This window comes from Phoca vitulina, unplaced genomic scaffold (assembly GCF_004348235.1).
Source record: "Phoca vitulina isolate PV1807 unplaced genomic scaffold, GSC_HSeal_1.0 scaffold37, whole genome shotgun sequence".
In the NCBI taxonomy this organism is placed as follows: domain Eukaryota; kingdom Metazoa; phylum Chordata; class Mammalia; order Carnivora; family Phocidae; genus Phoca; species Phoca vitulina.
In genome coordinates, this window is record NW_022589740.1 from 17,437,391 (window position 1) to 17,451,051 (window position 13,661).

Genomic DNA, 13,661 nt, shown 5'->3' on the forward strand with positions numbered 1-13,661 from the left:
GAGGGGGTGGGGGGATGGTGAAATAGGTGAAGGGGATTAAAAGTATACTTATCATGCATAAAATTGCTGAATCACTATACTGTACACCTGAAACTAATATAACACTCTGTTAATTATACTGGAATTAAAATTTTTTTTAATGTCCACCTACCCCTCTCCATTTGGTTCCATAACTTTAAACAATCATATAACATTATTTATTTATTTTAAAGCAATCACAATTATAATTGTATATCTAAAATAACATTTATTTTCTTTTAGTATTTATGACTTTTCCAATAGGACTGTAAACTCCATGAGAGTAGAGAATGTAGTGAACATTATTCACTGTTGTATTTGTGACCTTAAGGCACACACGTACAGTATTGTTTCCAAGTCAAAAAGTGACACATACACAAAGACAGTATAAGAAAACTACAGACCAATATCCCTCATGAATATAGAAGGAAAATCCTTAACAAAATATTAAACGGTTCTCAGCAACATATAAAAGCAATTATATATCATGACCAAGTGGAGTTTAACTCAGAAATACATGGTTAGTTCAACATCTGAAAATCAATTAATGTAATGCACTATATTAATACAGCGATGGACAAAAAAAAAACATATTACCATCTCAATAGATGTAGAAAAAACACTTGGCCAAATTCAATAGCTATTTATGGTTTAAAAAAATACTCTCAACAAATTTCCTCAACCTGGTAAAGGGCATCTCTGAAAACCTACAATTAATACCACCCATAGAAGTGAAAGACTGTATTCTGTCCCCCACCCCCAATCAGGAGTAAGACAAGGATGTCCATTCTCATCACTTCTATTCTTATACTGGAGATTCTGCCCAGTGCAATAAAAAAATAAAGATATTAGAGGCATATAGATTGGAAAAGAAAAAGTAAAACTGTCTTTACTTGTGATGACAGAGTCATGTATGTACAAGGAATATATATATATATATAAACCCAAACAACTAGAATTAGCAATTTAGGTTAACAAAGTCAGAGTATACAAAATCAACATAGAAAAGTCAATTTTATTTCTGTAAGCTAACAATGAACAATCCAAAAATGAAATTAAGGAAACAATTTCATTCACAATATCAAAAGATCAAAATACTTAGGAATATATTTAACAAAAGAAATGTAGAACTTGTACAGTGAAAACTATATAGGATTGTTGAAAGAAATTAAAGACTTAAATAGAGAAGATATTCATATTCATGGATGGGAAAGACTTAATATTGCTAAGTTGGCAGTTCCTTCTAAGTTAACCCATTGATTTAATGCAATCCTTATCAAAATCCCAGAAGGCTTTTGTAGAAATTGACAAGAAGATCTGCAATTTATGGAGAAATACAAACAGAACAGCCAAAATCATTCTGAAAAAGGACACTGTCAGGGGCGCCTGGGTGGCTCAGTTGTTAAGCGTCTGCCTTCAGCTCAGGTCATGATCCCAGGGTCCTGGGATCGAGCCCCGCATCGGGCTCCCTGCTCAGCGGAGAGCCTGCTTCTCCCTCTCCCACCCCCTCTGCTTGTGTTCCCTCGGGAAGGGAAGGGAAGGAAAGGAAAGGAAAGGAAAGGGAAAAAAAAGAAAACGAAAAAACTTATAACTCAATAATAAAACCAATAGCCCAATAAAAAAATGGCCAAAATATTTTAATAGACACCTCATCAAGAAAATAAATGACTTGAAAATAAGCACATGTAAACATGTTCAGTATTAGTACTCACTAGGGAAATACAAATTAAAACCCTAATGAGATACCACTGCACACCACCGCAAAGGCTAAAATCAAAAGGCTGACAATACCAAGTATTGGCAAAGATGTAGAAGGATGTTGCTTTTGAGGGAATTCATGGGAGAGGAAGATAAATGAGTGTACTGGGAACAATCAAACCTCATGGAGATGATGTGGCTTATCCTTTTTTGATTGGGCAAATCTCAAATGGTTCTGCTAGGCTACAGGTTCTCAATTTAAAAATGAGAGAACTGTATTAAAGGAGCCATACAACTCCTTCCCCTAAAATGGGAATAGGTAAGGGGCGCCTGGGTGGTTCAGTTGATTAAGCAAAATCTTGATTTCAGCTTAGGTCTTGATCTCAGGGTCGTGAGTTCAAGCCCTGCACCAGAAGCCTACTAAAAAAAAACAAAAAAAACAAAGCAAAAAAAAACCACAAGACAGCTAAGTTAGTCAGCTTTTGGGGCACCTGGGTGGCTCAGTCAGTTAAGTGTCTGACTCTTGATTTTGGCTCGGGTCAGGATCTCAGGGTCATGAGATCGAGCCCCGAGTTGAGCTCTGTGCTCAGCATGGAGTCTGCTTGAGATTCTCGCTCTCTCTCTCCCTCTATGCGCCCCCATTCATGCTAAATAAATAAATAAATAAAATCTTTAAAAAAATAAAATGGGAATAGGTGGAAGGGAAAGGAAATGTAACTGTAGGCTAGGTAAATATATACATGAAGCTCTAAGTGGTTATGCTGAACGTGTGTGTGACAAGGAGACACCAGCATAACGCAGGCTAGGCTGGAGGCAGATGAGCTTCAAGAAGCAAATCTAGAGAGAGTAACATCAGACTCTGGTTGTCCTTGAAACCCTGGCTCTGGAAAACTGGGTTTGAAAACAATACAGAGCAATATAAAATATAGAAAAAAATATTTTTTTTACTCTTACAGTAAACTGCTTTCTTCCCTCATTTGAGTGAAAATTTCCTAGGGATTTAATTCTCCAGGCAACCTCGTTGCAAATCTTTAATACAAAATACTGAAACCAATTATCAAAGAGGAAGTTTTTATGTCCATCCTCCTTCTAGTGTCTTGGTTTTTCCTCTGAACTTTTCATATTGTGTTTAAGTTGAAAATAAGATTTTATATAACAACTGTAAGTAAAAAATGAGTCATTAATACACATCAAAGTTTGAATTTGACATGCCTGAGTATGTTTATTATACTTCATGAGTTATTTGGAGTGTTCTTTGTACTTAGAAAATTTTACTTACCCAGCCAAGGTGCACATCCTTATGAGACATCACTAGCTTTACTTTACAGGAAAGATTCAGAGGAAATCTGTGTGAGAAATGAATTTCACCAGAAAAGTATTTTAATAATTTGGTTTTTACTAATACAACCTGGTAATAATTCAGAATATGTACTGTCTGATTCAAATTTTGGCAGAACTATCATCTTCGTTTTTTCCTCTGACTGGGCTGACACAGGAAAGCACACATATCATTTAAATTGTCCTTCTATGCCACAGAAACTTTATATAATATTGAATTCGTGAGGCAGTAATGGTTACACCATCCCACTTCACAAATGTAACTCTAACATGTGATCATCTAGTCACCATCTGTAAGGATCCTATAAAAGGAAAATTACTGCTTCACAAGGCAAGAATTTTCATTGTTAGATAATACTTTCATTTTCAGGTGTACAAATGTTCAATATACAATTTTTAAATTAAGAAAACTGGGTATTAACACTATTTTTCTACTTATGAACATTGTGGTTTCAAAAAAATTCATAGATATGTTATACTATGATGCTCAAGAGAAATTAATAATCAATCACCCCTATTATTTGAATGGTCAATCAGTGGCAGCAAGCAAAGAATGGGGAGGGATTTGTTTGTACAAGGTAGACCATTTGATTCTATTGTGATCAAGAGTAGTGTATTCTCAAGCAGGATGGTTCAGTGGTTTACTTAGGCTTGTTTTGATTCCCATTGGTACTATAATTTATAATACTACGGTTTTTAACGTCTCAGAGAAAAAGGAGGAAAACATATTATAGCACGTTATTAACACTTTTAAAAGGAAAGAAAGTGCTTGCCTATAGTATAAAATGAAATATGATAGGACAAATTGAAGAAGGTCAAAGAAAGTAAGATGTCCTTCTTGCATACATGTTTCAAAAGGGCAAATGATGTTCAGTGCTAAGGAAAAGATTGTAAGGACTACTCAATCTGATGTAGGTGCTACCATATTATATGATGTCTCTCAATCATCTCTTGAGGCTTGGAAATACTGCATGGAAAGTCGCAATCAAGGAAATTTCTGAGCCTTCTTTTAGAGTATTTGTTAAGTCTGCAAAGACTTGAAAGTCATCAAAGAGAAAGCAACTGAAGGGCTGGAGACCAGCATGCAAAGAATTGCAATTCAGGGGAAGTTGCAGAAGATTCAAGACAGTGAAGAGAGAACCATTAAGACAGACTACTTTTGTAGCTTTATTCCACATGAAGAGCTGGCATCTGTCCACATCAACCCTGGAGAACTTCAGAGGCTCATCATCAAAGGAGGCAGCTCTCCTTAGAGATGAGTCTTGTTTGCAAATGAATGGCCTCTAGCACTTCAGTTACACAGGAGAGAAAAAGAACCTCCTCCAGGACAAATACCTAAATATCCCCTGCACAGTTTTTGCCATATTGGTACATCCCTTGGTATAATTTTTTATTTTATTTTATTTTTTTAAGATTTTATTTATTTATTTGAAAGAGAGAGCACAAGCTGGGGAAGGGACAGAGGAGGAGGGAGAAGCAGACTTCCTGCTGAGCAGGGAGCTCAACATGGGGCTTGATCCCAGGACCCTGGGATCATGACCTGAGCTGAAGGCAGATGCTTAACTGACTGAGCCACCCAGGTATAATTTTTTAATTGATTACATTTTTTTCAGATTATAATATATTTTTTCAGACTATAATATATTTACTTAAAGCGGAAAAAACATATGACTATATCATAAATGGAAATCCAGGAAAGTTACTTTAAAAAGAAGGCAACCATTAAAATAAAAATAAATTAATTTTTTTTCAGTCCTTAGTTAAGTATTGTACCTTGCTAAAAGTTCTGGGGAGGTGTTGGAAATATAAAACCACAAGACTAAGCCTTTCATCAAAAGTGAAAGGGGCAAAATCTTACATATCAGGTGGAATCATCTCTTACACCACTGTTTATATGATCTAGTACGTGCATAAACGGTTATATAGGTTGCTTTCAGTGTTTTGAACAACCTTTATTCAATAATTTAGAAAATCTTTACTGTTTTTTTAACTTTCATTCTGTACAGATATTCCCTTGCTCTTAGATTAAAATTCAAGCAGCTCCCTTGATTTTGCTGGTCACTCTGATAATAAAAATCCAAAGATCATATTAAGTGACAAACACATTATCACTTTTAAAATTGTCTTCTCTCTGCTACTGGAGCTGGCTATAGACAAGGCATGAGAGTCTTACTGCAAGGTTTTCTTTGTTAAGCTAAAATCTAGTTTCTGGTCTCTCCCATGCCTTGATCCTACCTTTGCTCTTTGGAGACATTCTGAATAAGCCCCACCATTTTCCTGTGAGGTAGTTGAGGAAACACATATAATTGAACACAGTAATCTTGGCTTTTCTTTCATTCTTCATTTAAGCCCAAGTTACTCTCCTCTCAATGGTTTCTCAAGATAAAATTTCCTCTTTAAAATTTTCAAACCTATAGAAAAGTTGAAAGATGAATACAATAGGTACCTGTATATTCTTCACCTAGATTTTACTTATGTGTAATTCTTATTTTTCTGAGCTATTTGAAAGAAAGTTGGAAACATCATACCATTTCACACTTAACTATTTTAGCATGACAATGTGTATCTCCTAAGAACAAGGACATTGTCTTCAAAACGACATCATCATTATCTCACTTTAGAAAAATAACGGCAAGGGGCGCTTGGCTGGCTCAGTCGGTGGAATGTGTGATTCTTTTTTTTTTTTTTTTTTAAGATTTTATTTATTTGACAGAGAGACAGCGAAAGAGGGAACACAAGCAGGGGGAAGAGTGAGGAAGCCCGATACGGGGCTCAATCCCAGGACCCTGGGATCATGACCTGAGCCGAAGGCAGACGCTTAATGACTAAGCCACTCAGGCACTCCCAGAATGTGTGATTCTTGATCTCAGGGTTGTGGGTTCGAGTCCCAAGTTGGGTGTAGAGATTACTTAAAAATAAAATCTTTTTTTAAAAAAGAAAATTAACAGCAATTTAATACATTTAATAAAGTTATACACAGACCATATAAAATTTCCCTATGATACAAATAATGCTTTTTTAGCTGTTTGCTTTTCAATCTAGGATCATATAAAGGAGCTCACGCTGCATTTGGTTTTCATGATTCTTCAGTCTTTTTAAATGTAGAATAGTCCCTCTAACTTTGTGTGAATGTCATGACATTGCTGAAGTTAAAATTTTAATCCAGCCATCCTGACCGACCTCAATCTGACAAGTCAGGGTCAAAAACCTTTTCCAAACATAGACAGGCAAAAATAATTTAGAGGAAGATTAATATCTCCTTTCCTTTGATAACTTTTTTAGTAACTGCAATAGACATTTGGTTCCCGTGGTCAAACAGGCCCATTTTTTTTTTTTTTTTAATGAACACCTGTCATCCTGGATCCTCCCCATCTTGGACTCTTGAAATTCCATTTTTGACCTTGCTAATAAAACCTTCCTGGTGGATTCTTCCCTATTGGTTTGGATCACTCATGAAAAATAGCTGAGATTGATGTGGGAAACAAAGGCAGAAGAAAAATTATTAAATTTCCTTACAACCTACAGCCCATTGACAAGTCCTTGAAACAGGCAAAGTGACATTCCTTTAGGGACTCAACTGCCTCGAAGTTAATACTTTGCTAAAGGCAAAAGGTAATCTTAGCCCAACCCCCAGGATCCTGAAAGTCTCCTTTAACATATAAAAATTCCTTTAGAAACTTCCTTTATCTCTACCTCCCAAAATACATGTTGGCAATCAGCCCCCAAGCATATGACCCACCGATATACATCTGAAGGGTCTCATGACTCAGGTTTTATTAGACGGTAATAAATGATCTCTTCCCAACAACAGCTAGCCCCCGCAAAGTCCTGGAAACCTTGCTTCCAAATTCCTTAGAGGCTTACATTATCCCTAACCCCCTCCCAACTTGAAAGTATATAATGGGCCACTCATTCCTTAGGACCCCCAGTGCAGCTCTTTCTTCCCACGGGTCCTGTCCCCGTGCTTTAATAAAATCACCTTTTTGCACCAATGACGTCTCACGAATTCTTTCTTGGCCCTCGGCTTCAAACCCTAACATCTTTTCCTACATCGGAGATCATTTTAAAAGTTGAATCTCCCCCTCATTCATATGGTTGTCCTCCTGATTTGTGACATGCCCACACACAAAGAGCACAGCTTTGCAGCAGGAGAGAAGAGTTGAGCACAGGTGTTAGTCACCCAGGGAGGGCCAGAATGGGGCGGACTGACGGAGCCTTGAGACAAATGCAGGGTCTCGGGTTGGCAAGCAAAGAAAGATGACCCAGGGTCCCAACAATCCCTGTTTTATTCCAGGCAAAGGGCCAGCAAGGACAGGAGGGTGATGATTCCAAGATGGTACTGATGTCTTCAGAAGTGAGCAGTGAACCTAGAATGGAGTCTGATGTGGCACACTCAGAACCCAGGAGAGGGGCAGATAGCAGGAAGGAAATTTGGTGCCTGGGCCAACAGGGTCCTTGCCCTCAGGCAAAGGTTCAGGGCATATTTCCTGTCCCCAGGCAGGTCGCTGCATAAAGCAAGCAAGGCTTCCATGGAGAACTTATTTAAATAGAAGGTTAGAACTGGCTTTTATAATGGAGACAGAGACTGTGTGAAAAGGGGGTTGTGGCCTGGATCAATAGTAGAGCACTACTATTCTGGATTCTACATTCAAAAGACTCTCCCCCCCCCCCCAAAAAAAAGACTCTTTCCCCAGGGCGCCTGGGTGGCTCAGGTCATGATCCCAGGGTCCTGGGTTCGAGCCCCATATTGGGCTCCCTGCTCAGGGTGGAGTCTGCTTCTCCCTCTCCCTCTGCTCCTCCCCCCAACTCGTGCTCTCTCTCTCAAATAAAGAAATAAAATCTTAAAAAAAAATTTTTAATTAAAAAAAAAAAGACTCTATCCCCAAACAGTGGTGGTTCCAGGGAGTATGTGTGCATTTGTCATCATTTGCTCTACCTCCTCAAATAAGTCAGCTCAATCCTCACTTTACCTTTTGGCTCAGGACCTAGCTGAAAAACAAAACAAAATCTCAACATCCCCTCAAACCCTCTTCATTAACACAACCTCTGTTTTATCAGACATCAGCAGCCCACTGTGTTTTCAGTTGAAGTAAATGAGTAATACACTTTGTATTCCAGGGGATTTCTTATGTCCTGCTTTCTCCAGACAATTCTCATGTTTAGCTTGGCCCTGAGCTTCTGGCAGATTGTCCTGGGTCTTCCTATAATACTCTTCCACTGCCATCCTCTAGAGCCTGTAGATTGTCCCTGGTGACCAGATATGCTCTATTCTCATCCCCAGTGCTATTGATCTTGCAGGTTGTAAGAGTAAAGAGAAGCCAGGTTGTGCTGCAGTAACAAACAGCCTCCCAAATCACAATGGCTAACACAAAGATTTATTTCTCATTACACTTCATGTACATGACAAACCAGTAAGCTTTGCTCATATTGCTTTTACCCTGGGACACTGGTTGATAGAACAGCCTCCATCTGGAACATTCTCATTGCTGAGAAAAAGGAGAAATGGCAAACCACACACTGGGTCTAAAAGTGACTGTCTGGAAATGACACATAGCACTTCTGCTGACACTTCCTTGGCCAAAGGAAATCTCATGGCCTGGCCTGACATCAGTGCTATAGGGAAGTATAATCCTCCCCTAGGGCACATGTATTCAGGAACAATCATTCAGTTTCCCATATATGTTGATGCTCTTAGGATATATGTTGCTATCAGGGCTCATGTGCCTATCAGGATCGATCTGCTTCTCTATCAGGGTGTATGTGCCATTGCAAAGGGACAAGAAGCTTCTGGGTCATTGGCTATGACTGAGTTTCTGGCTGGTGTATTGACCCCCTACTTCCTCCCTAGGCCAGGTTTCCAGCATTTCTTCTCCTCCTCCCGTCCATTGTGGGTTCCCGGCCTGCTTAGCGACCAAGCTTAGGTCAGGATTGATAAGCAAGGAACAAGCATGGGATGCCTCCTTTTCCTCTCTTGCTAACAGCTAGGTCACAGGCCTTCCCTGAGCTTCCTTTTTGGCCCATAGAGCTTCTTCCTGAAAGACTGTTTTTCTTTTATTTTGTTATTATTATATTTTTTCATCCTGGCCAACCATTTCAAAACACACTGCCAGCAGATTCAATTTTTCTTGTGTTTCTTTCTGGAGTAATTTTTTTTCTTTAGCACTTTTTAAAGCCCCAGTTCATTCTAGGTTTTGGCCTGCCTGGCACTATTGTCACAGGTTTCTGTCATTCTTTTTGATTTATTTCCCTGTAACTCAAATTTCTACTCAAGGCTGAGTACAAATGAGATCACATTTACAGTAATAACTCAAATTTCCCTGATTCATCTTGCCCCCTTGCTCCTGACCTCACCAAAGGTCTTTCCAGTTATTTCTCGGTGTGCCAGGAACAAGAGTTGGGGTCAGGAGTCCTATCACGTTCCTCTGTCTCGGCCCCTGCCCCACAAATATCCATTGTTGGTGGACCAAACTTGACACTTGGGTTATTTAGGACTCTGGTTGCAAGTCATAGAATCCAGCTTGAGCTAACCTAATCAAAATGGAGAGTACGGTAAGAATACTAGGCCATCTCTCAGAATATCTGGAATATAGCTGGGCCTCAAGAAAGTTCTATTAGACTAGAAAAAGGAAATCTTTAAGAATTTTTCCATATCTCTTTTACCTGCTCATTTCTGGGTGTCTGCTCTATCAGCTTGCCTTTGCAGACTGGCCCTTTCTGCCCTGTGAGCCCACACTGGAAAGATCCCCAAGTTCTCCCCAAATCTCAGATCCAATTACTGCTAAGAGGATGCCAGTCCCTTGGGTTTGATCAGGAGTCCAGGTCTGGATTTTAAGTTAAAAATCTAGCACAAGGGGCGCCTGGTGGCTCAGTCACTGAGTGTCTGCCTTTGGCTCGGGTCATGATCCCAGGGTCCCCGCATCAGGCTCCCTGCTCCACGGGAGGCCTGCTTCTCCCTCTCCCGCTTGTGTTCCCTCTCTCGCTGTGTCTCTGTCTGTCAAATAAATAAAATCTTAAAAAAAAAATCTAGCACAAAAAAAGTAGGGGAGGAGTCTGAGGTTCACTCAATGATTTGACAGAATCAGGTGGGAATGGGGGTGGGGGTGGGGAGAGAAAGATTTGAGTTTGCCAGGACTTCCATGACAAAGTACCACAGATTGGGTGGCTTAAACAACAGAAATTTATTTTCTCATAGTTCTGCAGGCCAGAAGTCCAAGAACAGGGTGTCAGCAGGTCTGGTTTCTTTTGAGGTCTCTCTCCTTGGCTTGCAAATGACCTCCTCCTTCTTGCTGTGTCCTCACATGGTCTTTCCTCCATGTCTGCACATCCCTGATGTCTCCCTGTGTATCCTAATCCCTTCTTCTTTATAAGGACACCAACTGGATTAGATTAGGGCCCATCTAATGGCCTCATTTTAATTTATGACCTCTAAAAGCCCCATCTTGAAATACAGTCACATTCTGAGTACAGAGGCTTCAACATATAAATTTGGGGTGAACACAGTTCTGAACACAGATCAACATCTGTTGTCTAACAACTTACCCCAAACTTTAGTGGTGTAAAACAAAAAGAAAATTTTTTTAAGTAAGCTCTATGCCCAATGTGGGGCTTGAACTCATGACCCCAAGATCAAGAGTCACATGCTCTAACAACTGAGCCAGGCTGAAAAACAAAATTTTTTTTTTTTTTAAGATTTTATTTATTTATTTGTCAGAGAGAGAGACAGAACACAAGCAGGGGGAGAGGCAGGCAGAGGGAGAAGCAGGCTCCCTGCTGAGCAAGGAGCCTGATGTGGACTCGATCCCAGGACCCTGGGATCATGACCTGAGCCGAAGGCAGCCGCTTAACCAACTGAGCCACCCAGGCGTCCCTGAAAAACAAAATTTTTTACGAACTCATAGATTATGTAGGTCAGAAATTCAGAAAGGGCATAGTGGGGATGGCTCTTCTCTGTTCCATGATGTCTGGGCCCTCAGCTGGGAGTGACGCAAATGGCTGGGTGCTGGTCAACAGCTGAGTGAGAGGACCCATTTCCGAGATGGCTTCTTTACTCACATGTTTTGTGCTTGGGCTAAAACGGCTAAAATATACGCTTAGATGGTACTGTCAACCGCAACAACTACGTGTGGCCTCTCCATGTGACTTGCGCTTCCTGGTCAGATGGCAGCCTTGGGGAAGATGGACCTCTTAAATGTCCACTGAGGGCTCCAAGAATGAGTGTTCCAGTGATCAAAAAACACAGTGTCACTTCTGTACAATACTGACTGAAGCAGTCACAAGCACAGATAAAACAAGTGCCAGAGAATTTGTGGCCATGTTAGGAAAGTGCCCCAACAGGTGTGTCCAAACTAGCTACTCCATCACTGTCCCATGTACCCTCTGTGAAAGGACTAATTTAATTCTCTCTCCAGACTGTTGGTTCTTGATATCCTCCAAAGTTTGTTAAGACTTTTTTACTTTTTTTAAGTTTATGTATTTTTTTTTTTTAAGTAATCTCTACACCCAACCGTGGGGTTCGAATTCATGACCCTGAGATCAAGAGTCACAGGCTCTTCCAACTGGGCCAGCCAGGCACCCCTGCTAAGCTTTTTATCTGATTAATTCCTCTCAGCACTGATGTGTCAATAGCCACACTCAAGTTATTTTCTCGTCATGCATCTTCAGTTTGCAATATTTCAAGGCTTTTTCAGTATCATCCTCTCTCACAATTTGCTTGTGGATACTTAGGTCTTTCATACTCTGGGGAGAAAGTCGCACTTTTAGTATCCTTTTCCTAAACCATTTTGTTCAGTTGAAAGGAATTAAAGGGGTGTTGAACTTTATTTATATTGAGATACAATGGACATATTATATTAATTACAGGTGTACAACGTAATGATTCAATATTTGTATATATTGTGAAATGATCACCATGATAAATCCAGGTAACATCTGTCACCTTATATAGTTACTATTTTTTTCATGTGATGAGAACTTTTAAGATCTATTCTCTTAGCAACTTTCAAATATACAATACGGTATTACTAACTATAGTCACCATGCTGTACAGTCCATCCCCAGGACTTATTTATTTTATAATGAGAGGTTTAGATCTCTTGACCATCTTCACTCATGTCACTCACCTCCACCCCCCAACTCTAGCAAAACCAAGCTGTTCTCTGTATCTATGAGGTTTTTAAAATTTCACATATAAGTGAGATCATATGGTATTTGTCTTCCTCTGTCTGACTTATTTCCTTTTTTTAAAAGATTTTATTTATTTGACAGAGGAAGAGAGACTGAGAGAGAGACAGCACAAGTGGGGGCAGAGGGAGAGGCAGAGGGAGAGGGAGAAGCTGGCTCCCACTGAGCGGGGAGCCTGAGATCATGACCTGAGCTGAAGGCAGACATTTCACTGACTGAGCCGCCCAGGTGCCCCTCTGTCTGATTTACTTCACTTGGCATAATTCCCTCAAGGTCCATCCATGTTGTTGTAAATATCAAGAATTCCTTTTCTTAAGGCTAAAAAATATTCCATTATATATATACATATATATATACATATTATATATATACACATATATATACCACATTTTCTTTATCCATTAATCCGTCAGTGGACACCTATGTGCCTCTCGTGTCTTGGCTACTGTAAGTAATGCTACAGTGAATATGGGGGCACAGATATCTTTTCAGGTTAGTGTTTTTGTTTTCCTCAGATAAATAGCCAAAAGCAGAGATGCTGGATCATATGGTAGTTTTATTTTTAATTTTTTGAGGCTCCTCCACAGTGGCTGCACCAATTACATTTCTACCAACAGTGCACAAGGGTTCCCTCTTCTCCATATCCTTGCCAACATTTGTTATGTCTTGTGTTTTGATTTTAGCAATTCTGAGAGGTGTGAGGTGATATTCTCATTATGGTGTTGATTTTCACTTCCCTGATGATTAGTGGTGTTGAGCACCTTTCATGTACCTGTTGGCCATCTGTATGTCTTCTTTGGAAAAAATGTCTATTCAGATCCTCTGCCCATTTTTAATCAGATTTATTTATTTATTTACTTATTTATTTAGCTTTTGAGTTGTATGAGTTCCTTATACATTTTGGATATCAACCCTTTATCTGATATATGATTTGCAAAAATTCGCTCCCATTTGGTAAACTGCCTTTTTATTTTGTGGGTTTCCTTTGCTGTGCATAAGCTTTTTAGTTTTAGTCCTACTTGTTTATTTTTGCTTTTGTTGCTTTTGTTTGTGGGATCTAATCCAAAAAATCATAAGCAAGACCAATGTCAAGGAGCTTATTGCCTGTTTTCTTCCAGGAATTTTATGGCTTCAGGGCTTATTTTCAAGTCTTTAATCCATTTTAATTTTTGTATATGCCGGAATACAGTGGTCCAGTTTTATTCTTTTGCATGTGGTTGTCCAGTTTTCCCAACACTACTTATTGAAGAGGCTTTCAATATGAAATATGAAAGGACTTTCCATATCCTTGGCTCCTTTGTCATAAACTAATTGACCATATATTCGCGGATTTATTTCTGGGCTCTCCATCCTGTTCCATTGATCTATGTGTCTGTTTTTATGCCAATACCATACTGTTTTCATTACTATAGCTTTGTAACATAATT

The 13,661-nt window shown here is 39.3% G+C and overlaps 1 long non-coding RNA gene across 2 annotated transcripts in view; it reads right to left on the bottom strand.

The window, feature by feature from the left end:
- LOC116646665 overlaps nucleotides 1–13,661 on the bottom strand; it is a 115,949-nt gene that overhangs the window by 25,694 nt on the left and 76,594 nt on the right. Inside the window, exon 4 of one of the 2 annotated variants that reach the window (XR_004302162.1) lies at nucleotides 2,996–3,062. The exons of the other annotated variant lie outside the window; for it this stretch is intronic. This is a non-coding gene — a long non-coding RNA (uncharacterized LOC116646665). The remainder of the gene's footprint in view (nucleotides 1–2,995; nucleotides 3,063–13,661) is intronic. 2 annotated transcript variants of the gene reach the window in all.